This window comes from Schistocerca piceifrons, chromosome 7 (genome assembly GCF_021461385.2).
Source record: "Schistocerca piceifrons isolate TAMUIC-IGC-003096 chromosome 7, iqSchPice1.1, whole genome shotgun sequence".
NCBI classification, from domain to species: Eukaryota; Metazoa; Arthropoda; class Insecta; order Orthoptera; family Acrididae; genus Schistocerca; species Schistocerca piceifrons.
The window spans coordinates 226,293,092-226,319,940 of NC_060144.1; positions in this window are offsets into that span (position 1 = coordinate 226,293,092).

A 26,849-nucleotide genomic window follows, 5' to 3' on the forward strand; every position below is an offset into this window, starting at 1 on the left:
TTTTTGAATGTGACATGTGTGAACAGCGACTGCAAATGTAAGCGCATGTAAATAGAAAGGAAAACACAATAATGTCATGTTTCTTATCTGTGTGATGAAGTTTGGTAAATGTGATTTTGTTTTCATGTGAGAGGACTGTCGAGTCGTTTTACAAATAAGTTAAAATGTTCTTTCGAGTTAGATTCGGAAGAGCGATTTATGGACTGCTTCTTATAACAATCGATGGTTTACCGTTCTATCAACTGAGGAACTGAATAATTGAGGTGTGGTTGGGTAAAATGACGGTTTTCAGCAGGTGTTTAATTTCGTCGAATGACGCTATCCTTTGCTATAACAGTGGGAGAGCATACCTCGGAGATAAGTCAATGTTAACTTCAGGGCGCAGACATTAGGTAAGTGAACTTGTGAATCGACGTAGCGGAAATTTGCCGGTACAGTACAACCACATTTCACGCATCTTCTCATTCTTTGGAACACTCAAAAACAACTTTTCAAACGTTTTTGTTGATTCATTTGTACAGTATGGTACTACACTCCATTTCTAACTCGTTTCCCGAAACGTGAATTCCAAAACATCATTGTGAATTAGCATTGTGACAGCAGAAACAGATAGCTAACCAGTGACGTCAGAGGAATCAAATGACTCGAATGGAGCGTTTTCATTTCCGTTTTTATAAAAGAATGCTGAAATTCAAGTGGAAAATTGCTTGTTAGGAGCATAAAATGACATAATTAATCATTTAAAACAATTTCCAGAAAACAGTCAAATATCCTAATCTATAACTTTCGTCAAAGTCACGTAACTCTCTGGAGCCTGTTTTACATCAACTACAGCTCTCCAAAGCAACCAGTGTCTTCTCTCAAAGTCGGTGAGTAATATTTTGTCGCAACATAATTTTGTAGTTCGGCGGTTTATGTCCGCGGAGCTGGCTGCCGTTAGGGCCCCAAATGTGACCCATTGGGTTCAGCTTATACGGCTCTGGTGGCCAAGACATAAACGTGAATTCACTGTCATGCTTCTGGCAGTAGTACGATTCTGAACTTTTGACTTACAGTAGTTACCGAAGGGTGTATTGCCGTCAGGGAAAACGTCAAGCATGAAAGCATGCAGGTGATCCCTAATTATGTTCAGGAATTCCATAACTGTCAAGGTGTCTTCGAGTAGCACCTCAGATCCTATGAATGCCCAGGTTAATGTCCCCTGCAGTATAACACTGGCCCCCATCCGCCTACGTCCGTAAGGCGCTGCATGTAACTAACAGCCGGTGGACCTGGATGATTTCGTATCCGGACAGGTCTATCGACATGGTGTGACACTAAACCCAACTCATCCCGACGGGAGGCATGTTTCGTCTCGATGCTCGCTTACCAACTTGGATAGGAATATATGATTTCATTGAGTCAAGATGACGCGGGTCGTGTCATACACAGCCCTGTGTTCAACAAAGTGACCTGCAGGATGTGTTCTGAATCACTTTCCTGTACTGTGTCGTCCGATCCGCCAGAGATCCTCACACAGAGCGCAACCGTTTGCGGTCCACGTTCGGTGATAAGACGTAAACATCCAACACTTTGTCGCCAACTTGTGATTTCATTGTCCTACATCCACCTTCCATAGATGATCAGGAAAGCAGCACGTGAACCGCTGACTAACTTCGACGTTTCCTAGATAATTTGTCCTCGTTGTCAAAGTCATTCATGTCAGTAGATTTCACCTTTTGCGACTCTCATCACCGTTGCAGTAGAACCTCATTCGCCCCTGCTCTGGTTATATACTGTCCTTTCCTGGTTCGGTGTCTGCATGGTGGGATTCAGTCAGAATACAAGGATTAGTGTGACATCAGTGCTTCTATCAATCCCGAAAGCAGGCGTTGACTGTTTTCTTGAGCAAAGCAGATTGCGACCTGTAGAGTATACTTCACAGTTCCTTGTTGGTATCTCCTCGTTTCGATGTTTTACGGTACATTCGTGACTATATTTATTGTACACTATATTTGGTATAAATATTGTCTCCCCCGTAGAACATTGGTGATCCCCTACATCTCTCTAGCGTTTGGGCTTATGTAACTGCATGGCAGTCTAATGTATTCTGGAAAAAATATTTGGAAATTTGTGGTAAGATCTTAGGGGACCAAACTGCTGAGATAATCGGTGCCTAAACTTACACACTACTTAACCTAGCTTAAACTAACTTACACTAAGGACAACACATGCACCCATGCCCGAGGGAGGACTAATGTATTCTGTATAAGTTGTTTATACAATATCTGATAGTCTACATCCAGCAACTGGTGGACGCCAGCACCACAGACGCACGAATCAACAACTTCTGAGCTCTTCTCTGTGCTTTTATTTACTTATGAGTTATATTCATTTTCTATATTTACAATAAGGAAAAGGTTTTTGCTGTCTCGAATATAAATGTAGTGTGTAATTTACGTTTTGAAAGTGTTTTCCTGTAATATTCTACATATAAAACTTTAATTAAAGAATTAGGAGTAGCTCCTAGTAAATATTACATTTCATTAGTAGTTTGTAGGAAAAGTAAAGTTTTGACAATTGCCTGTCACATGATCCACATCCTCCACCTTAAGCTGCCCCACACAGTCAAAGCTACTTAAATACACTTTTACTGAACGTTCCGTTACAACACTTACGGAACAAGGACTTGTAAACTAATAAAATGTAATGTGTGTCCTTAAAGCATTTCCTCTGACTACGGCATGAGCTGTTTTCGGGAACTAATAAACGGTAATGTGTACGTTGCAGAAGAAGAAGGTGAAGGTTTATTCGATGGAACGTGCAGACAGTCCGCCATCAAAGCTCATCGCAGACAACGGCGGGCAGTGCCTTGCAAACGAAATAATGGGATCGCCTTGAGCGTCAAATTGAAATTCCACAGGTTGATTACAATTTAACAGTTAAAAACTAACAGGAGTTCAGGATCATTCCTTCTGGTACTCCGAGGTACATTCGGGCAACGTAAAAGCTCAAGTTAAACCGCTGGCTCCTATTTCGGCGTCCATCTCGTTGCGAGGTAATTAAACTGTGCTTTTCGCCCTGCTCGCTTTATAAACAACTCGCGAATTAAATGAAAATGCGAAAGTAATTCAAATGTCCTAAGAGCACTCGCATAAACACGAGGAAGTATTTGAATAGTTTCGTACTAACTATTATGTGCGGTCTGTGCTATCTCGTGTTCAGGTAATTGCATATCATATCTGCGACATTCAATCACAAAGGAGGTATGCAACCATGCTGAGAAATGTGTACAGCCTGCGAAATGCTACAAACGTCGCAAGGATAATCTTATTGACTGGATACAAACTGACTCTATTCTTCCAACATTACACGTTTCGGACATTGAAGTAATCAAATATCCTGGGACATAATGTTGCACTTAGATACAAAACTTAACGATCATACGAAGATTAATAGAAACTAAAGTCGTTAAAACTTAGAAAACGCGATAAAAGAAATAAAAAGCACTTTCTTTCTGCCATTCTCACCCATGATCGCCTGCCCGATCACACTAGCTCACGCAATCTAAAGTGTGTTAAAATGGTGAGATTTTCTAAAACTATCAGTTAAAACAGAACAGGAAAACTATGATAATTAACAAGAGTACATGGCTGCCAAATCACTTACAAAAATCACGGACGAGCCAGTCACCTCGAAAACACATTAAAATTGTCATCCAAAGAGTTTATGGAACGAGTCGAACATTGTACACAACTTAAACAGTTGTCGTGTAATCGTCAGTTAAACTGCAGGCAAATCGATTGACAGATAAGTTGTGGCTCTGTTGTGTGAATACAGAGCAGTCTACTGAAATCAAACGTACCATGATCTGCACGCCACAAGAATCACATATTGGAGCAGAAGCCGTCAGATGTTTTTTCTTAACAGACAATACTGACATTGTAGGGTGTCACCTCGAGTCCTGCAACAATGGATGGGCTTTGGGATGGAGGTGGGGGCTAGGAGAGGAGGGGAGGTAGAGTGGTCACTGAAAGAGGAATTCAGTTTTCACTAAACCATGGTTACTGATAGAAGCTTGCCATTTACACATTTTGAATTTCATAAGGTATCACGCCAAATACTATTCAATGAAAATGATGTGTTGGAAATGCGTGCATTTCTCTGATGGTTTACTCAGTGACCAATTTTCTGTACCAAAGTGGGTGCTGTGGCCAGAAACGCAAAAGGATCCCGAGTTTCTTTTCTTGATTTCCAGGCATATTATCTAGGCATCCTCACACCGTAGTAACTGAGAGAATACTGAACGGATGAAGCAAACCATTTTAAAATGACTTTTGTACCGGGTCAAGTATAAAAAACCAGAGAGGGTTTTAAGTAATGCACCACAATTAATTAAAACTATCACAGAGGGATAGAACGCCGGATGATAGGTTTATATATATAAGGACTTAAAAGTCAGAGTTATCTGTTGTACTATGCCTGATTTTTGGAAATAGTTAACCCTTACTATTTCCGATCGGATGTCATATCGGGCTTAGTGATCCAAAGAAGAAGCTCTCAAACTGAAATAAATAGCAAGGAGTTAAATTGCATGCCGAACATTTTGTTTAAGCTTTGATATTCTAAAAAATTACTTTCCATCAAAGTCAGGTAAGAAGAATAATATAAATGTTTATCTTACCTCAAACGACACAAAAATAAAAAAGTTTTTACTAAGTAAATAACCGAAAAGCCTTCCTTTGTCAGTCTCATTGACAGCAATGACCACGTACATTATGTGATCCGAAGTATCCAGATACCCCCAAAAACATACATTTTTAAAAATGTTAGGTCCATTATACTGCCACCTAATGAAAGGGACTCCATATCAGCGACCTCAGCAGTCATCAGACATCGTGAGAGAGCCGAACGGGGCGCTCTGCGGAACTCACGGACTTCGGACGTGGTCAGGTGACTGGGTGTCACTTGTGTCATACGCCTGTATCCCTAAACATTCCTAGGTCACCTGTTTCCGATGTGATAGTGAAACAGAAACGTGAAGGGACACGTACAGTACAATACGGTACAGGCCGGCCTCCTCAGTTGACTGAGAGAGACCGCCGCAGTTGAAGAGGGTCGTAATGTGTAGTAGGCAGACACCTATCCAGACCATCACACAGGAATTCCAAATTGCATCAGCATCCACTGCAAGTACTATGACAGTGAGGCGGGAGGTGAGATTTCATGATTGAGCGACTGTTCATAAGCCACACATCACACAGGTAAATGCCAAACGACGCGTCGCTTGGTGTAAGGATCGTAAACATTGGACGATTGAACAGTGGAGAAACGTTGTGTGAAGTGCTGAATCACGGTACACAATGTGGCGATCTGATGGTAGGGTGTTGGTATGGCAAATGCCCGGTGAACGTCATATACCAGCATGTGTAGTGCCAACAGTAAAATTCGGAGGCTGTGGTGTTTGATCGTGATTTTCATTGAGAGGGCTTGCACCCCTTTTTGTTTTGCATGGCACTATCACAGCACGGACCTACACTGAGGTTTTAAGCACTTTCTTCCTTCCCACTGTCGAAGAGCAATTCGGGGATGACGACTGCATCTTTCAACACGACCTTGCACCTGTTCATAAGCACGGTCTGTGGGGGAGTGGTTACACGACAATAACATCCCTGTAATGGACTTGCCTGCACAGTGTCCTGACCTGAATCCTATAGTACACCTTTGGGATATTTTGGAACACCGACTTGATGCCAGCCCTCACCGACCGACACCTATACCTCTCCTCAGTGCTGCACTCCGTGAAGTATGGGTTGTCATTCCCCAAGAATACTTCCAGCAGCTGATTGAACACAGGCCTATGAGAGTGGAAGTTGTCATCAAACCTAAGGATGGATCAACACTATATTGAATTCCAGCATTACCGATAGAGGGCGCTCCGAACTTGTAAGTCATTTTCAGCCTGGTGTCCGAGTACTTTTGATCACATAGTGTATATTTGAACTAGTCCGCCTACTTCACGGCAAGCAGCAGCGTTGTTCAGGACCAAAAATGTGCAATGGACATTTTTATGTCATGGCCACGTTATGACATCTTCCCCTACCGACCTTACCATAAATTGATAAGAAACATAAATTAGTATGTTGTATTAATTAATAATAGTAATTGCAATATGAAATAGTATCACAGAGCCTTCCTAAATGATTTGAATGTCACTTTTTTACTCATTGCGTTGTGTGAAAACATCCCTAAATTGATTTCGTATTACTTGCTACAAACACGTATCACGTATGAAGATGAGCGTCTCTGTAATGCGCATTCACGAATCTACATTATTTCCATTGGACATTCATACGTAACGGATGACCGGTGTTGGCTGAGCAAGCTCTCGAGTTGTCAGCATTCGAAGACAAACAATAAAATATTCCCCCTCTCACTTCTATTAACTCCTCAGTGTCCGCGCTATATACCAATCTGCCTGACGTAAGAACATCTTAAAATATTACTGTCTCTGTAAATAGTTTTGTTCGCTATTAAGCAATAAAAGTACACTCTTAAGAAGCGCTGTTCTGCACGTTTTAGCGATGTGCTGTTAGTTGCTAAAAGCACATTATTATAAAGTACGGCTGAGAAATGCGGGCCGCAGTTTAACGACCACTGCATGGGAGGGTCCACTCACCGGAGCAAGAAGCCATGCGCCACAGAGCTCTACCCTATGCGAAGACGACTGAGAAGGACCACAACCCATCTGCGCGGCCAGAAGGTGCTGCAAGCATTGGCCGAATTGTGGAGTTTACCAGACACACTTTGTTGCCTGTCACTTCCAGCCACTCATCTTCCAACCAACGCTTGACTCTGTACCTCAAGAACGAGGAGATAACATGCAGGGGGATGTCTGAGGGTTGCGACACGCTTCCCTGGCTGCTACATTCGCCATTTCGTTCCCGTTTATACTAACGTACCCTGGCGTCCTGTGGAAAGACACCTCCTTCCCCAGTTTTTTTTATTTTTTATTTTATTTTTTTTTTAAGTGCAGAACGGCGTCCAAGATATCTTGAAATTCTTTATTTGCTGGTTACAAGTTAAAGGGAGACTGAACGGCCCTCCCGGAGTCGTAACAGAAGAGGAATTTAGTAGGTACAGCATGACAAGTGAAGTATCTCGAAGACAGCAAGGTAGTCTCAATGAATAGAAACTCCGTTTAACCAAGGAATCTTTTCAGTTTTTTACTCACGCTGTTTGGCCTGAGGCTTGGTCGCTAACATACCTCACCACGTAGAGGCGCAGCGTCACAGTCTGACCGTACCTGCAGATAAGAACAAAACATGGCACTTTTCTTGAGTCCAGAGATAGAGTTGGCAAATCACGAGAGGTTTAAAAAACCCGGATGGAACTTTGAAGAGTAGCCACTAAGAAAAATGAGTAGCAAAAAAGCAGACTTCCTGAAGCAGACAGAAATGTGTCTGGAGATATACGGACACACAGATTTGCAGACACTGGGGATTTGCAGACACAGTCGATTCAGGGAATTTTTTACCTGGTCCATGAGTCCCATGTTTCATTTCTCGGTCGGCACTTTGATTTCCTTCCCCATCCCGTCAAGAGCTGTTACAACTTCGCTATGGTGGAAACACAAATTGCCGGCCGGAGTGCCCGTGCGGTTCTAGGCGCTTCAGTCTGGAACCGCGAGACCGCTACGGTCGCAGGTTCGAATCCTGCCTCGGGCATGGATGTGTGTGATGTCCTTAGGTTAGTTAGGTTTAAGTAGTTCTAAGTTCTAGGGGACTGATGACCTCAGATGTTAAGTCCCATAGTGCTCAGAGCCATTTCAACCATTTGAAACACAAATTTCTCTGTTTACTTTGCTTCTGGAGCAAAATGCAAATTGCAAATTGTCACAAATAATAATCGATGCAGTCACGTTAATAAGACAGCGACAAACGGTTAATCGTTCTTAGACATCTTGACGTCTTGTAATCGCGTTTCCAAATGAAAATGTTGACTTTACTGTTGGTGGTCTGATGATAGTCTCAGTATATTGAAGTACAGTATAGTATTGTTGGAAAATATCTGAATCTGGGGCTGTCCTTGATACGAAGACGTCAGCTTGAAATCGGAGACTTGCGGACAACGCCAGCTAGAAGAAGGCCTTCTCTTGTCCCTAGGGATTGGTGCCGTAAGTACCTGGCACAGGTACTGTGTGCAAATCTCCGCTAAACCTTGCAATCCCCATATCTCTGTCTCTTTATTTCTTCGGCAATCGGCAGAATCTATTGAAAGGAAGAACATCATTCTCACTTACACGCTCGTGCAGCCATAGTTTGCAGGCCAGAGATCACTATTGTAAACCTTAGTGAAATACTAGTAATGTGCAATTGCAGTCTTCGAATTTAGTTGTGTTGATTATGGTGTTCTCAAAGATGTGAGAATTTGTTGCTGCTATAGGTCTTAATCAACTGCGTGACGCTAGTACTTTTCAAATTTTCGAACGTGTACGTTTCAAACGCTCGAGATGTACTAATCGGCATACATGTCTCGCAACTCGAGCCACATTAACCTGCCTGCGACTTTAAAAGATGAAGGAGATTCAAGTGCTTGGAGAATAGTTTTTAATAGAATACATAGTATATTCCCCATTCCTTCGGTAATATACGTCTATTAATAATATTTAGTGACCTACAGGAATCCCACCACCAACCTGCACGGTACCTTTGATTCTGTGTAAGCACAGCCAAGTCTTTGACCAGAGAAGATTGCGAATCTGTAATGGCCTTTTCTATCGAAGTTGGCAGTAACAAGGCAATGCTAGGGGAACGAGCAGCTTCGCCAGAGGTAAAAGAAAACTTCTTCTTTGGTGGCACTCAAGGGTGGACACAAGTGCATAGATATAGCTTAACATGGAGTGGGGAGCTCTATGTTCCATTTCTATGTATTTTTGAGCGCTGCCTAACTGTTTAAAGCACCACGGAAGTGTGTAGATTATCAATTACATATTTATTCAGATTTAATTTTCATGCAATTTGTTTTCATGCATTTCAGCGACGTGGCTGTTTGTCAGCCTATTCACGTTACAGTATCAGTAAACGTTTTCACACGGGTTTCATGCGTTATTGAAAACATTACGGGTGAGTTTTGCTTATAGATTTCATATAGTTTCCGGGTTAATTATTTGAATTTATACCAGATCGTTCATACTTTGAACCGAGTGATCGAAGCTCTGCTCTCTACGTTGTAATAGCAGTGCATGTTTCTAAGCTGCTTTCATTCATTATTTAAACATTCCAGGAGTACTTTGGTTATCAATATCAGATAGATGCATCTGTGCCACTTTTTTCGTGTATTGCAGGTTGGCGCGGGATTTCAGTTGGGATGTGTTAGGATACGAGTACAGGATTTGTAGTGCTTGTGGAAGGAATACATTTTTGGTTCGTATGCTCTCCTATACTTTCTATCAAATGATAGTCATTTCTCCAAGCCATTGTGCTTGATTCAGTCGTGCCACTGAGTATCATCTATATCATTTTGAACATTCACACCAGAAATATGTGATCTGTTACTGACAGCAGTCCCATGTATTCACCACTTACACATATGTTTTTATTATTAATAGTCTGTTTCCTTTCGTCTGAATGAAAACCATGTTACAGAACAAATGTTTTTGGTATACTGTACCAATAATTCAGGGTATGGAACATTTGTTAACTACACAATATACGTCACGAAATCTCATTATTCTTTTACTCAACAACCAATACCTAAGGGATCATCCGGGCAATAATTTATTAAAACTGAATTGCAAAATGTCTCGCTTACCACTTCTCCTTCTAACGACGAATATCTCTAAGACTTTCATGGGAGTATTGCAAGCTGTGTAGCAAATCATAATAGTGTAACCTAATTCGCAAAGTTTGCGATCTTTGTCAGCGAAGGTGGAGTATTCCAGAAGCAATATGAAGCGGTCATCATGTAGCTCTACTCTCTGGTTAATAAAAATAATAAAACCAATAATCAACTTTTTTATAACTCCATTGTGTTCTGGTTCGTTGATCGACACAGTCGTAAGGGAAGATACTTGTGTTATGCTGTAATAAAAAACTGTTAATTATTTTAACTGTCAGAGATCCTTTCACTAAAGAATTAGAATTCATATCTTAAATGTTATTTGAGAATTCGAAATCCTAAAATCATAAAAGCTGCTAAGTATATTACGTAACGTTTTCACATTCTTGTCTGCAGCGGCTATTCATTGAGATGACATACCCTCTTACTAATTTTGGACTATAAATCGAACCTGGGGCTTCGAAAACTTTTTAGAAGCGTAAATAACTTAATAAATTCTTTTAAAAATTATTTTTTCGCGCCAAAGCGCCATTTAGGATAAGCAGAAATTATTTCGTTTATTTCTGCTGGCAATATTAACTGTCGGCCTTCTGTGGGACATGTAAGAGTTTGTAGTAATTTGGGCTTACAACATTATCAACTGGTTTCGTGTAATGACCTGATAAGCTCTTGGTCCCTGATAAGAAAAGTTGTTCCTTAATTGAGTTTTTGTGAAATATTAACTCATCTGTAACAAATGTTATACGTATTTCTCTGTTTCATGGACCTCGTGAAAAACAATAAATTCGAGTGGAGAACTTGTGAAAGGAAATAAAAGGAATGGTATACCACAAGGAAACGGAGAGTCGTCGGTGAACCACGAAACAGAAGAACAACTTGACGTATTTGCATACTGGTTTTCTTGACACCAAGCAGTAGCTTAGAGTAATTAAAAGCTCAGCCTAGTACGAACATGTAGCTCTACTGAAGTGCATACAGTAATTAATAGTCTAATGCGAAAGTTAAATTGTGATGCAGGGAAGAGCAGTCTACTGAGGTTTATGAAAGATATCATATTTACGCCAGTGACTGGAACACTTTTTCTATTCCACGATAGCAATTTCGGCCTTAGACCATTATCAAGTGCAGCTGAAAATACAGAATGTTTACAAATTATTTAACAAAATCTTTGCTAAACAAAATCTTTGTTAAATAATTTATAAACATTCTGTATTTTTCAGCTGCGTTTGATAATGGCCTAAGGCCGAAATTGCAATAGTGAAATAAAGTGTTACAGTCACTGGTGTAAATATGATGTCTTTTATAAAGTTCTACATGACTGTGAATCCCAGGTACAAAAAGACTACTGAGGCGCTGCTACATCGTTAGTCTTTGCAAACCTACTGTGACAAGCACTACTGCTGCTGATGCTTGTGTTAAATGGCATAAACTGTATTGTAATTAGCTCTCACTGCAGAGTGGTGCGTAAGAAATCACCTGCGAATATAGAACGTGAAGTTTTACATTTTGTTAAAAAAAAAAAAAAAAAAACAAAAAAACAAAAAAAAAAAACAGAAACAGGACCATACTAGAAATCAACAAACACGTGGCACACAAAGTAAGTTTTGTATTAAAGGATCAGCCTCAGCTTACTTTTTCCTCTATGTTAAATAAAGTTTCCGATACAAATACGAGATTCGAACTGCAAATTTATTTTATTTCTTATCAGTTGTTAAATGTATCTCCACATAAATACTATGTTTCCCTCATATTTTTACTTAATGTAATTATCTCTATATGACAAGAAATGTAAAGTTGCCCTACATATTTCCTATGTAAACACTGTCATTTTTGTAACTTCCGTACAAGTAATACTCGTCTCTGAGCACGTCGCACATCATATTTACCTGTTTTTGTGACATTTGACTGCCAGCTGAAGATGGCCTGCGGAGTTGAAATCAGGCTCGTCTGTGTACATCATAGAGAGAGAGAAGACATATTCATAAAGTATACATATTTCGAGAGTTTCAAGATACCTGCATGTAACTGCAGCATTTGATGAGAGTACAGAGTAACAGAAACAATTTGGCAATATTGAGCTACGGAAAATAGCAATGTATTCTGTGTAAATATATATAACACAGGATTTAGTATGTTGATGTGAAATAACGACATATTTTTCTAGTATAATAATATTCAAGAATGACGTGTGGGTGGGTATACTAAGAGACTAATTTGTACCTTTGCAGGGCATTCAGTGACTATGTCTTGTGTACCTATACTAAACAGAAGCAGTGAAGGTGTTTGGTATGGATGGGGACTTGAAGTTTCTGTGTAATATTTGTGGATGGAGAGAAAGACATTTCTAGTAAATGAAACAAAAACAATCTTCATCGTGTATTAGCTAATGAAGATATAAGTTTTTGCTGGTGAGTAGTTCAGTACATCAACTAAAGCAGCGGTGAAATAATTGCTGTGCTAATGGTACAGCGGTTTATTGTACATATGTAAGTAATGAAAAAGGTTAATAAGGTAGAAACCATTACTGAGCAAGTAATTACAGAAAATTCTGACAACAGGAGTCGCTATTTATTAGTTAAGTCACATAATGTGCAGAAGTTTGCTAGCTTTGTGAACTTCTGAGTAAATATAAGTTAGATCTTGGATATTTTGTGTGTGCATCAATTTATCTTAGGTTTTCCTGACTTAGTCAGTCCCACATTTGCAGTTTGACTCTCAGTGTTTGGTAGAATAGGAGACCAGTATGAAAACACGTAAATAAAGGTAACTGTAGAGTTCTGTAATGCCTGTGTTTGTACAGTTATACTAAACTCCCAGTCGAGGTGGTATCCACAGAAGTGGTAGAGAAGAGACACTGAGAAGATCTACTGCATTTTATTTGCAGATCATAAGACGTCTAAATGTTATTAGATCAATTACATTGTCCAGAAGACAGTCAGCAGATGCATGGAATTTGGGATGGCAACCTCAAAGATGTTTTATTGGGAAGTTGCGAGTTGAACGAATAGATAGAACTATGCAAATTGGTAATATGAACGCTGAAACGTTACTTAGGCAAGTCAAGCAATGTCGCGTATGAAGTAACATAAAGATGAGAGTCAAGACCGATAATCTGCAATGTTCTTTTGACATAAACTGTGAATAACATTTACTTCTGGTAATGATTCCGTTATCCAGAACCTTACCTTCGTTGTGTGATTTCGATGTGCTCCCCAGCCGTCATGAACACTAATTTCCAGGCGTCATGACGAAACGCACTGCACGACACACGTAAACACGAATAAGGAGGTACGGTTACTGAGCAACCGTTGCACCGGGGACAATCTGTACTGCTCTACGACATTATTAGAAGATGTCTGCGTGTAGCTAGCCCTTTAAACTTAAAGAAAACGTTCCATAACGACTGATAGAAACTGACAACGATGAAGCTGAGTTAATGGGCTTGTGGCTGTTATGAGCTGTGACGTAACATAATGACTGTAGACGTATTACAGACTACTAATTGATAGACAGTGAACTCGTTCACACAGGAAACAAAAACTTATTTGAGAATTCAAAATCCGAAAAAGATAAAGGTTGGTGTTTATAATGTGTAATGTGTTCACGTTCATACCGGAAGGGGCTATTTACTGAGGTGTCATGCGTTATTCCTTACCGAGTCTGTAGTTTAGCGACATTTTTCAGAGAATAAACAACTGAATCAAGTCCTATAAAAATTATAAAATGCCACATGATGGGCCAAGCAGACAAAACCTCGCTTACTTCCGCGTGAAAATACAAGCAACATTATAGCTACATCTGAATTGCAATTTCTTGAACGATATACTTTAGCAATGTACTATTCACTGACGTGTAAAAAGTGTCAACATCTTTATTACGATAAAATGATTGACCTGTTTAATGGTAACTGAACAGTTTATTATTGATATATTAAAAGATTTAATACTTACTGTTACTCTTATTATTAAAATCGTACATTTATATAGTATGATAAAATTGGTTGTGATCCCAAGTTATTTTTGCAGGAGTACGGTAGGAGGTGGGATGCAGACAGAGAAAGTATGGAGATTTGATACTGTACCTTCTCCGAGCACTGAACCAAGGCTGGTTCAAATGGCTCTGATCACTATGGGACCTAACTTCCGAGGTCATTAGTTCCCTAGAACTTACAACTACTGAAACCTAACTAACCCAAGGACATCACACACATTCATGCCCGAGGCAGGATTCGGACCTGCGATCGTACCGGTCGCGCGGTTCCAGACTGTAGCGCCTAGAACCGCCCGGCCACTCCGGCCGGCCTGAACCAAGGATCAGCACCTGTAGCCATCTCACGAATATCAATATCAGGAAGACCATTTCGTAATGTTATACACTAATACATACGAATATTGCTACATCCACGGAGTGACATGAATTATTACAATCTTATAGGATGTGTATAGCAGTTATTAACAGAAAGTAAGAGTCCAAACAGATGATGTACTGTAACCCCACATCTCGTTCTGCGGCCAGAAAGATTAGTGCTGTGCTAAGCTCAGGAAGTTACACTATGTTAAATGACTTTGTAAATGTGATTGAGCTGTGTCACCTCATATTGGTACTTCTTCTCTACAACTGTCGATGCTCGTTTCCCAGCAGTTGGATCGATAACGTCTTCCGAGAGGATCCGGCCTGTCCGCCTGCGAACTTTGAAAACACTCGCTGCGTTGGCTCGAGGAGTTAATTTTCGATATCAGAGGGGAGCAAATGGGACGAGGCAACACTTATCAGCCACATCATATGTGTTGTATGTAGAGTAAGCCAACGGCCTTGCCACGTTGGTAACGCTGGCTCCCATCCAACCAGCAAAGTTAAGCAATGTTGGACCGAGCTGATTATTGGATGGGTGGCCATCCGGGAAAAACCGGGTCCTGTTGAAGTTATGGACGCGAAAGTCGCTGAAGCGGTGTCCAGTTGAAATACCGGGCTTTTGTACCACACGACATCTTTTAATTATTTTTTTTTTAGTGTAGAGCCACAAGACGAAGGAAACGAGCTGGCTGGAGGCTACTTAGCTGCAATACGCAGTGAGGTAATCAAGTCCTATAAAAATAATTTTATCACGCCATGCCACATGATGGGACAAGCAGACAAAACCTCGCTTACTTCCTCGTGAAAACACAAGCAACATTATAGCTACATCTGAATTGCAATTTCTTGAAAGGTGTACTTCAGCAATGTACTATTCACTGACGTGCAAAAAAGCAGTGATTGGAAGGAGTGGTGAACCGGCTGTGGAAGCGTGCCGGGCCCACCCTGCTGAGTCCCAGCAACCATAGGAGGAACAGAATTTGGTGAGCACATTTCTGAACATTTGTACGTTCTGGGAAGCGCGGCTGTGGAGGTTCGGCTTGGCAGGTTCGTTTGAGTCTTGTTTCAGCAGGTGTAGGGAAAGGTCGTTGTGGACATTATTTTAGCTGTCTGGTGTTCCCGTCCTTGTACTACAGTGCAGGTCTGAGAACAGGAATTAACTGAGCCCTTTGTCATTGATTAAAGCTTCACGACTTAATGCGCCTGTCTTATATGTATTTTGGCTTCGAAATGCCTTTTAATTTATTTCATTCGATATTTATAGATCCCTGCAACTACATTACCTGGTGTTTATCGAAGGCCGTGAAGCTGCTGTTACGTATAATTCCTGAGTTTTGCGGACCCTTGCTAGTCATCTAACTTCCTCCACGTTTAACTTAAACTTCTTAACGGATTTTACACAGTTGGCCATGTTCTAGGTTCCTTTCAAGCAAATTACGAGTGTCACTCCAAAAGATATGCACACTATTTTTGTAAGAATACAGTTTTCATTCTGCATGTGTGAAACTTTTACAGTGTGTAGATACGTCCTTCCCACTTGTTTCAAACTCAGTTCAACCTGTTCCCATGAGTGGCGCCGTCACATCATGTCTTCAAGATGGGTGCTACACTTGATGTTCGTCAGAAGCAACGTACTGTTATAGAATTCCTGTGCTGTGAAAACGAGACAGTGGGAAACATCCATAAGTGGTTCAAAAGAGGTGTATGGAGATGCTGCTGTCGATCGCAGTACAGTTAGTCGGTGGGCAAGCAGGTTATGTGATGAAAGCTGGCACGGGAATATTGAGAATTGTCCTCACAGCGGCAGGCCTCGTACTGCACACACTCCAGACAATGTGCAGAGAGTTAACGAATTGGTGACTGCTGACAGACGCATCACAGTGAACGAATTGTCATGCTACGCTGGGATAGGTGAAGGAAGTGTTTGCAGAATACTGAAAGTGTTGGCGTTAAAAATGTTTGTGCCAGGTGGGTTCCCAGGATGCTGACAGTGGCTCACAAAGAGACAAGAAAAACGGTATGGAGCGAACTTTTGCAACAGTACGAGAATAGTGGAGATGAATTTCTTGGAAGAATTGTGACAGATGGTGAAACATGGCTCTATCATTTTTCACCAGAGACGAAGAAGCAATCAATCGAGCGGCATCCTGCAAATTAACCCAAGGAAAAAAATCAATATCACATCTTGTGCTAGAAAAGTTATGGCTACGGTGTTTTTCGATTCCGAAGGATTCTTGCACGTGGACATCATGCCAAGTGGAACCACCATAAATTCTGATGCATATGTGACGACACTGATGAAACTTCATTCTCGACTGGGTCGTATTCCACCACATCGGCAAAAGCAGGATGCTTTGCTGTTGCACGACAATGCACGGCCACATGTCAGTCAAAAAACCATGGAAGCGATCACAAAACTCGAATGGACAGCACTGAAACACTCACCTTACAATCCTGACCTGGCTCCATGTGACTATCATCTCTTTGAGAAAGTGAAAGACTCTCTTCGTGGAACAAGGTTTGAAGATGATGACTTCCTTGTGCACGCTGCCAAACAGTGGCTCCTACAGGTTTATCCAGAATTTTACCGTTCGGGTATACAGACACTGGTTACAAGATAGCGTAAGGCAGTTGAGAGGGATGGAAATTATGTGGAGAGATGAAAATATTGTTCCTAAAGGATGCATCTACACACTGTAAAACTTTCAAACATGTAGAATAAAAGACGGATTTTTTAAAAAAAATAGTGTGCATTTCTTTTGTAGTGACCCTCGTAGTTTGGCTTGAATGAAAACTTCGTACTATGATTTTATTGATACATTCAATACAAGTTGATCTGTTCCTTTACTAGTGTCTTAATGATATTGTAAAATCGTTTGTACTGCTTGTATCTAATGCGGCTTATTAATTTTTATCGATGTTTGCGATCTAAGAATCACGGAAGAAAGTGCGCTGATGGTTAAGTAAAACTGTAATGATTAGTTCAATAAATTCATTACTGAATGTTACAGTATGATCAGTGCCTGCGGGCACCTAAACGGAGAGTCTTGCAGGGCGGCTCTTCCGGTACTGGTGACGGGCGCCGACTTCTCGTTGGGTGCACTACTAGCTTATTATAAAGCGTTTGCCGGTCCTCCCCGCTTTCGGCAGAAATTTGTGTTTTAATTCAATTTATGCAGCTATGGTCTGATATAACATATTTTTTCCAGTAATTTAATGCCTTTATTTGGTTGCCTACCGCTTCCACTACAGCTCCTTGTTGACTACCTTCCAGTGATATACGTTGCCATTTAGCCAAACAGGCCTCAGTGCGAGTAACCTTATTATTTCAGTGATCTCATACTGAAGACAAAATACAGATAAATAATTTTTTCATATCATAACATACCGCCTAGTAGAAGTCATGCTTCTCCTACAATTATGGGTATGCGCCGCTGGCAGGCACGCTATCGTGCAGTGTGACCACAGAACTGGATGACCACAACCTTGCCGAAAGGTCATATGACCTCACACACAATATTCATTCTGAAACAATAGCACACTGGTTGCTGCATACACACACATCTGCCTAGATGCCTAGAACCCTCTGGCATGTGTTGTTAAGCTAGATGAATATGCGGCATTGCCCAGCTATTTATTAATCACAGTCTGGTTCAAATTCTCTCTGAAAATCAGCCCCCCCCTTCTCTCATTCCATCTCCCCCTCCCCCTTCCTTTGTCCACCTCCTTTCCGTCTCTCTCTGTTCATCTCCTCCACCTCCTCCTCTCTTTATCCATCTCCTCCTCCCCTGTCTGTTTATTTCCTCCTCGCCCTATCTGTCTGTTTCTCCTTCTTTTCTCTCTTTCCATCTCCTCCTTCATCTCTGTGAGTTCCACCCTCCCTCTCTGTCCATCTCCTCCTCCTCCTATTTGTTTCTGTTTCCATCCTCTTCCCATCCCTCTCTGTCGCTCCTCCCCTCTCCCTGTCCATTTCCTCCTCCCACTATTTGCTCAGCTGTGCGCACCTTCAAGTGTTCCCCCTGGAATACATTCTAGTACTACCTGTGGCACTCGGCATAGCAGCCTAAGCGTTGACAAATATTACCACCCGCAACCCCACCGCAATAGGAGCTTTTTAGATCTTACATCCAAAGCACTTCTTTCCTGGCAGTTAGTAGTATAAATACGAAATTTAGTTGAAATCAGCCCAGTGGTTTAGGAACAAGTGTGGAAAACACACACACACACGCCGAGATTTATACAAATATGGTAGAAATGGATTAACGGAAAGTGTGGCAGTCTTGTAACATTGTTGAGTGTAATACGTCAAATCGATTCCATCACAACGGGGTAATATAACAATACTCGTTTCATCAAATAGATTTTAGAATCATATCCTTTTGTCCATGCAACCCCGCTAGCAAGACAATGACTGGCAACATATAACTCTTGAAATATTCCTACACTGATCGTCATATACACTTACATTCTGTCAAGATGACGGCAATCTTGTAATCTATATTGTTTAATGGAACTGGATTAGCGACAAATGTGACAATTTTGGAGAGTCGTTGAATATAGTGTGCCATCTCGACTCATACATATTGGGAAAGGGGGGGGGGGCAACAAGATGTACTCCATCAAGTAGATTTTACAACCTCAGACTACTAATTACGTCACTCCAATGGCCGCACGCGAGTTTGGAGATCTCACGGCAACACAGTAGGCCCTTCTGATTCTGTGCTACAATGATCGCGAGTCTGACTGAATTATGTTGGGGACTTATCTAGAATGTCAAATCTAGAGTAAATTTATGGAGAAACGCGTGATATTGCGGTGATAATACAAACTTTCAGAAATTATGGAAGGGAACAAGTGTGTCAGTTTCAATGAGGAAACTTGCTACAAAAAATACTGAGTCGAAAGTGGTGAATAGGGAGCTGTCGCTAAAACCGTAACTCCCTAAGAAAACAGCGAGCAGACCAAAGGGGCTATACTTGTTACGCCTGAAGTAACTATTTCCTTGATCCGAGCTTGTGCTACATCCCTGATGACCTCGATATCGAAAGGACGTTAAACCCGACCTTCCTTCCATCCTTTAATTGTCTCTTTAGTAACAGTTCTGAGCGTATCAGGCACTGGACAGCCCACTTCACATAGCAGGTTTTAGTGGATACTGTTGTCTTTGCGATAGTAATTTTTTCACATATCTAGTTAATAACTCACAAAACTGAGCAAAAAATACGCCTTCACCTATGTATCATCTTTGTAGTTATCAATCCCAGCAGCTCTCCCAAAATACACAAAATTTGTGACAATATACCCACTAAGTGAATGCCAAACTTTCTGACTCAGTTTTGAACCTCAAATAGTTGATACCATTTAAGTTGCAAATAAGGAATCTTGCCATTCTGTGAGGCTGTAAAATCGCATCTCATATTTAGCCCCAGCTCACTATGCCTACTTCCCTCAAGCGTATCTACGTCAAACAGTCTCTGAAATGTGGACAGAAATGTGTCACTACTCCATGTGTCACTGCTACATGTTTCACCCGAGCTGACCACAACGGTTGTCTATGACGTGAAATGAAAAGTGTGCACGGTACATCCAAACCGTCATCGAACCCATCGTTCTACCATTCCTAGACCGGTAAGGGAACTTGCTGTTCCAACAGGACAATGCACGTCCGCATGTATCCCGTGCCACCCAACGTGCTCTAGAAGGTGTAAGTCAACTACCCTGGCCAGCAAGATCTCCGGATCTGTCCCCCATTGAGCATGTTTGGGACTGGATGAAGCGTCGTCTCACGCGGTCTGCACGTCCAGCACGAACGCTGGTCCAACTGAGGCGCCAGGTGGAAATGGCATGGCAAGCCGTTCCACAGGACTACATCCAGCATCTCTACGAACGTCTCCATGGGAGAATAGCAGCCTGCATTGCTGCGAAAGGTGGATATACACTGTACTAGTGCCGACATTGTGCATGCTCTGTTGCCTGTGTCTATGTGCCTGTGGTTCTGTCAGTGTGATCATGTGATGTATCTGACCCCAGGAATGTGTCAATAAAGTTTCCCCTTCCTGGGACAATGAATTCACGGTGTTCTTATTTCAATTTCCAGGAGTGTATTTCTCAGCAATTAATTTAAAAACCGTATTGTTAAACTTTTTATAGCAAAATAAAAAATTAAATAGAAACAGCGGCAACACCTATGAATTATGACAAGGCAGTGTCAGTTGCCAGCTGTTTCTATTTTAAGACAGACCGTCGGAACCCAATTACAGGGCGAGCATAAATGTTCATTATTTAATAATTTGGTTTCGTGTTTGGGAGAAGGGTCTCCACAAAGTTTTAAAATGAGATCATTGCGTCTAATTTTGTGTTTTCGCTTAATACATTAGCGAAAGCTTGTTAAAATCTTTATTAATTGCTATCATGGTATCGATACCTATCCGATAGCATGTACCTAATATGTTTCAAAACGCCGCACATAAAATACACATTCTTCCGTGCTTTATAGCCTGACTTCTGTTAGTGATAAAAAGAAAAGTCGTTTTAGTACCACTATCGTACAGCACAGGATCAAAGTATGGATATTACGCACTTCTTCCCACTTAGGCAAATGGAGCTTATCAGTTGGTTCTTCTTGCACGTGATGTGGCGTACGGTGGGCCTTAAGGACCTTATAGAGTACCTTTAGTTTATTGGCAGTTCCTTAAAAAATCCCAAGGAAATGATTTTTGAGACTTTCTCATCCAAAATAGAGCAGCGGATTCCAGGACGGTTACGTACAGCAAACGGCTGAAATTTGTAAGATGTATTTCCAATATCTCCATGTCGATTATTCTCGAAAATTTTCTTGACGCCTTTATCCGTTTCGCGAGATACCGAAGTTCAAAGTTAGCTTACTCCTACAGGTAAAACGCGGTATGAGGCGAAATCTAAAAAGCAAATAACGGCAGCAACTGCTCAGATTTTAATGGTAGATTTTCGAGGTATATATTTAGAAGTTCCATATTTACGTTTTCAAAAATCTTTGTAAGTTATTGGGCGGCTCCTTAGAATACCCTCCCAAAAATGCGTTTCCTTACCAATTTTTCGTATCACAACCGAGCCGCAGATTCCAAGGCGTCTGTGCACAGCAAATGGGTATGTGCTTACGATATATTCCTTTTTTTTTTTTTGGTCATCAGTCTACTGACTGGTTTGATGCGGCCCGCCACGACTTCCTTTCCTGTGCTAATCTCTTCATCTCAGAGTAACACTTGCAACCTACGTCCTCAATTATTTGCTTGACGTATTCCAATCTCTGTCTTCCTCTACAGTTTTTGCCCTCTACAGCTCCCTCTAGTACCATGGAAGTCATTCCCTCATGTCTTAGCAGATGTCCTATCATCCTGTCCCTTCTCCTTATCAGTGTTTTCCACATATTCCTTTCCTCTCCGATTCTGCGTAGAACCTCCTCATTCCTTACCTTATCAGTCCACCTAATTTTCAACATTCGTCTATAGCACCACATCTCAAATGCTCCGATTCTCTTCTGTTCCGGTTTTCCCACAGTCCATGTTTCACTACCACACAATGCTGTACTCCAGACGTACATCCTCAGAAATTTCTTCCTCAAATTAAGGTCGGTATTTGATATTAGTAGACTTCTCTTGGCCAGAAATGCCTTTTTTGCCATAGCGAGTCTGCTTTTGATGTCCTCCTTGCTCCGTCCGTCATTGGTTATTTTACTGCCTAGGTAGCAGAATTCCTTAACTTCATTGACTTCGTGACCATCAATCCTGATGTAAAGTTTCTCGCTGTTCTCATTTCTACTACTTCTCATTACCTTCGTCTTTCTCCGATTTACTCTCAAAGCATACTGTGTACTCATTACACTGTTCATTCCGTTTAGCAGATCATTTAATTCCTCTTCACTTTCACTCAGGATAGGAATGTCATCAGCGAATCGTATCATTGATATCCTTTCACCTTATATTCTAATTCCACTCCTGAACCTTTCTTTTATTTCCATCATTGCTTCCTCGATGTACAGATTGAAGAGTAGGGGCGAAAGGCCACAGCCTTGTCTTACACCCTTCTTAATACGAGCACTTCGTTCTTGATCGTCCACTCTTATTATTCCCTCTTGTTGTACATATTGTATATGACCCGTCTCTCCCTATAGCTTACCCCTACTTTTTTCAGAATCTCGAACAGATATTCCTAAGATATAGATACCCAATAACTTGAAACTTCTATTGATATGTTTAACCGTTTACAAGAACTTACCCTACCTGTACACGTAAAATACGCACTCAAAACAGATCGTGAGGCGTAAACGTAATTTATAATGTGACGTAGCATGGAGAAATATGCTGTAAAGGGTCTACGTTATCATCGGAATGACTCTAGGAACCCCATGTTGTAATACCGAAGAACATGCAAAATCTTTGTGCACGTAAAATCAGACCTTAGGTGTAAACTTAGTTTTGCATTATGAGTAACATGCCGTATTGTGGCAAGGAAAAGAGAGGACCCGACAGAAAACTGCTCCTATTGGAGCACAAAAACACAAAAATTCTCCCTTTTAAAGGAATCTGTTTCAAAAGTCAGGTACAAGCTGCCTCATTCTATATTCCTGAGTACCTTCAAAGATTTTTCCAAAACGTTTGGCGCGCGAACACATTCATAATCTTTATATGCTGAGAGAGAAGGAGATAATCGCAGTGGAAAAGAGAAGGAAAAGAAATAAATCCTGGAAGATATGAGACAGTAGTTGTGGGATAGAAGGCGTGAGAGAGACAGATTCTGTGAGAGAAATAGAGGGACAAAGTGACACTGCAACATAGCCGACAGTGACAGAACAGTGTTAGGATAAGAGTTAAGGAGACAGTGCAAGTGGTAGAGGACTAAAGAGAAGTGGGTCAGAACCAGTGATAATGCGAGGCAGAGTCTATGACATTGACGATAGGGAAGAGAGAGATAGTAACACTGAGAAGAGACAGTGGGAATGAGATAGTATCAGTAACAGAGAGCAACAGCGGAATAGTGACTGAGAGGAGAAGAAGAGTTAAAGTTAGAACAGAACGAAGCAGACTGTGGCTGTGAGAAAAACTCAGAATCGAATTTTAACTCGAAAACTAGTTAACACTTAAGACATAACTTTATGAACGTATGTTTCTTGCACAGAATCGACACACTTAAATTTATTGATTATTTTACGAAATGCAAGATCAATTTTCTCATTTTTCGACCGATTTGCTATGGAATATCCCATATTTACTTTAATACGACAGTGAAATATATACAGACTTATGTGTGTCAGTATGTACAGCAGTGCGAAGCAATGGTTTGTGTTTCCTTGTATTTCAGGACTTAGTAATAGAATAATATAATCCCGAAACGTGTTGCTGTAAATAAATCATGTATTTCCAATATATTCGCGATACAGTGGTTTCACAACAGATAAACTGTAGGAGATTGTTTGTAATACCCGTCTAGTCGCCTTGAATTTGGTTTCTGCAAATAGCTGCATGCAAGTGCCGGAGCTGTTGCTTAAACAGTAAAGAGGTCGTGGCCCCATGCTTCCGCCACCTTTCTCCTCCTGATCTCCGTAGATCCTAATGACCATGACATCGAGAGGCAAACTCGAACATTGCTACTTCCTTCCTTGCCTGGTGGTAATTATCATTTTAGTGACCTACAGAAGAGGAAAATTACAGCCTCAGATTAGAATATTAGCGACCTTCATGAAGAGAGTTGCATGTAGGAAGTCCACAACTGCAAACTCAAGCCTACACAGTGTTTCCTTTAACTCCAAGGACTGAAAAGATTACTTGCAGTTGTTATTACGGAGAACTCTTGAAAACTACCTAAAGCGACTAGTTGCTGCATCTACTATTCCACAACTCTGTATCCCAGGCAATATACATGAGCACTAACTTCCTTCAGCAATTACACGTTAATTCGTCTGTAACGTACGCAGAAATTACTTTCAGTCAAATAAGCCGGAAGATGGTAGGGTTGAACATGTCCTCACACCGAAGGTTGGTTTGAATATCGCAGTACAGGGCATAATACTGTTGCCTTGCCCTAGCCTTCCTCAAGTCTTTAAACTAAAGTTATACTGCCAATTACAAAACAAATTAAAGTTTACCTATGAATCCGAAACACGGAAAAAAGTTAGACTTTTAATAAATGTCACAGGTGGAAGGAGAGACAAGTGAAAGATAAAATCAAAGAACAGCGGACTTAATTCCCAGCTTTTAAGACTTGCAGTGTGACAGTCACACAGTTATCCAACTACCCACATGCCGCCAAAATGTGTCCGAAGAATTCGAAGTCAGATAACATTAATCATTTATCCAGAGAAGACAGAATTAGGCATAACTGAGGACATATAAATCGGTGACATTTATCTATATTTTATCTATAAAATTTCTTTGTGACTTGGTGCAATGTTTTGGTAACTACACTTTCGTGTGTCAGTGTCATTAAGCACACTTTAGAGGAATGTGTTTTATTAAAGTGTAAATAATCGAACATGGGAATGCTCAACCTTTGGGAGGGTTCTATTCCTACTGCTGTCCCATGTGCGATTATTGTGTCGATCTCTCGTTTGGTTTTAGGAAGAAAAACAAAGTATATGTTTAGGGACACTATTTCTGACAGGCTGAATGAATTTTCGCTCACGACGGTCTGACCTGACCGATAAACTTCAATACTAAGTAACCCGGAAATTGAGCAACGTATCGAATCTTTTTATTAACATTTTTTTTACCACACCTACCCTTTGACACTCTCTCAAGCTTTCCAGACTATTTCTAGCCATCCTGTGTATGTATGTACTCGTATATAAGTTCCATATCGCCTCCTAAACCAGTGGAACGTTTTCAACCAAACTTGGTACACGTATCACATAACATATGCAAAGAACTACTGTGGGGATAAAAACCACCTACATATCAAAGGGGTGGGGGCAGGGGCGAAAAAGCAATATAGCACAGGGCGCATGAATAGCCATATTTTGTCGTTCATTATTTGACAATGAGTGCCCTTGCTGATTACACAAAATTTCAGGCCTCCACGAAACGTTTATCGCTAACATCCCCGACAAAATGATGAAAGGAAAATTGTTTTTCTCTTACTACTTTTTCGCTGTTTACGCAGTAAATCTGCCGCATGAAGCATGGCGTTTGAATGCATTATACCTTTTCTACTATCTGTATTCGTGACACACTTATCCACATATGCCACTGAAAATGCTTCCAAAAATATATCGTTGAACGACGTGTGACGTCAAGTACTGAAATACGTGACAAATTGCGGCATCGTGTATGAAGTTTTAATTTGTTACTCCTTTACTGCTATCTATATTCGTAACCGATTTCGCAGAGAACTTATTATGGTCAGATTTCAGTTCACGGAACAAACAGTTACACTTGCACTGACGATATTAGACACTACTTGCGCTATAGTGAATACTAGTGTTCGTGGGGTCATATAATTTAGTAAAGTTCGTACTCAGGCCTCTAGAATTACTTAAAGTAATAACAAACGAAATAAAAAACTGAAGGGATCACAGTAGTAAGCAAGGCGATAATAATGAAGGTGTGGAACCTCCATAAAAACTTCACTGTTACGAATTTTGTAAACAAACCTTCCCTAATACTTAAAATTCGCTTTCAGTACTAGACAATTTAAAAATTAATCACTACAAAACAGCAGAAAAACACTATTGCAACGCTGGAATATGAGAGCCAAGACATCGATATGCAAAATTATTAAAATAACTGAAAATAATTAAATGGTCAAGTAAGAAGTGAAAGATACCAGAATTTTCCTGATTCGATCGTTTCAACAGTTCTTTGAAACATTAACTCGAAATGTCAGTCGTTATTTTTGTTTTTCAAACTTTATCCAATGACTTTAATTAACTAATAGTAATTTGAACTTTCAAACTCAAGAAAAAATTCGTTTTTATTTTATGACGAAGTTACTGTCATCCGTATTAATCACATTTAGCATACATAATGATACTCGGAATATAGGTATGAGGACACGGATCCAGTTCCAGGTAATAATGATGATTATGAAATTATAATTAAAGTCAGCTCAAAATTCATATTTTCCAAATCACACAAAACATTGGCAGGCCTTTTACGAAGCTACAGCTCGGAAATGGTTTAGTCTTACAGGTTTAGATGCCGCAGGCGAGAAGCAGAAACGCGGCAGCAAGAATATTCGTATTCTCAATTATAGTATCTGCCCTCTTGATGCAAATATTGCCTCTGCTAGCTGTGGCAAAACAGTGCTTCTTTCATTACTCCTGAAGTATCATTGTACGTAACTAATATTGTCTGGCCCATGGAACTAGCAATACCACTCGTTGCTACAAGGAAATGATGTACACATATTCGCTGTGCCTTAGCCACTGATACTTGTGTCGTTCTCATTCCCGGTTACATCACTTCTGTTCCTATCTGTCTGTTGCTTTAAACCATCTACAGCCAAATGATTTCTTTTGAAACACTCGCACATTTTTAGTGAACCGATAAAAGGCAGAAATCCCTGAGATCGACCGTGTGTCTCCTATATGGGTTCACAAAATTATTTTTTTCGTTTCAGAAAATATTTCCTTAATCTCAAATGCATTTCTCATATTTGTTTTAGAAGTTTTACACACTACTGAAGCTAACCACAAATAATGACAT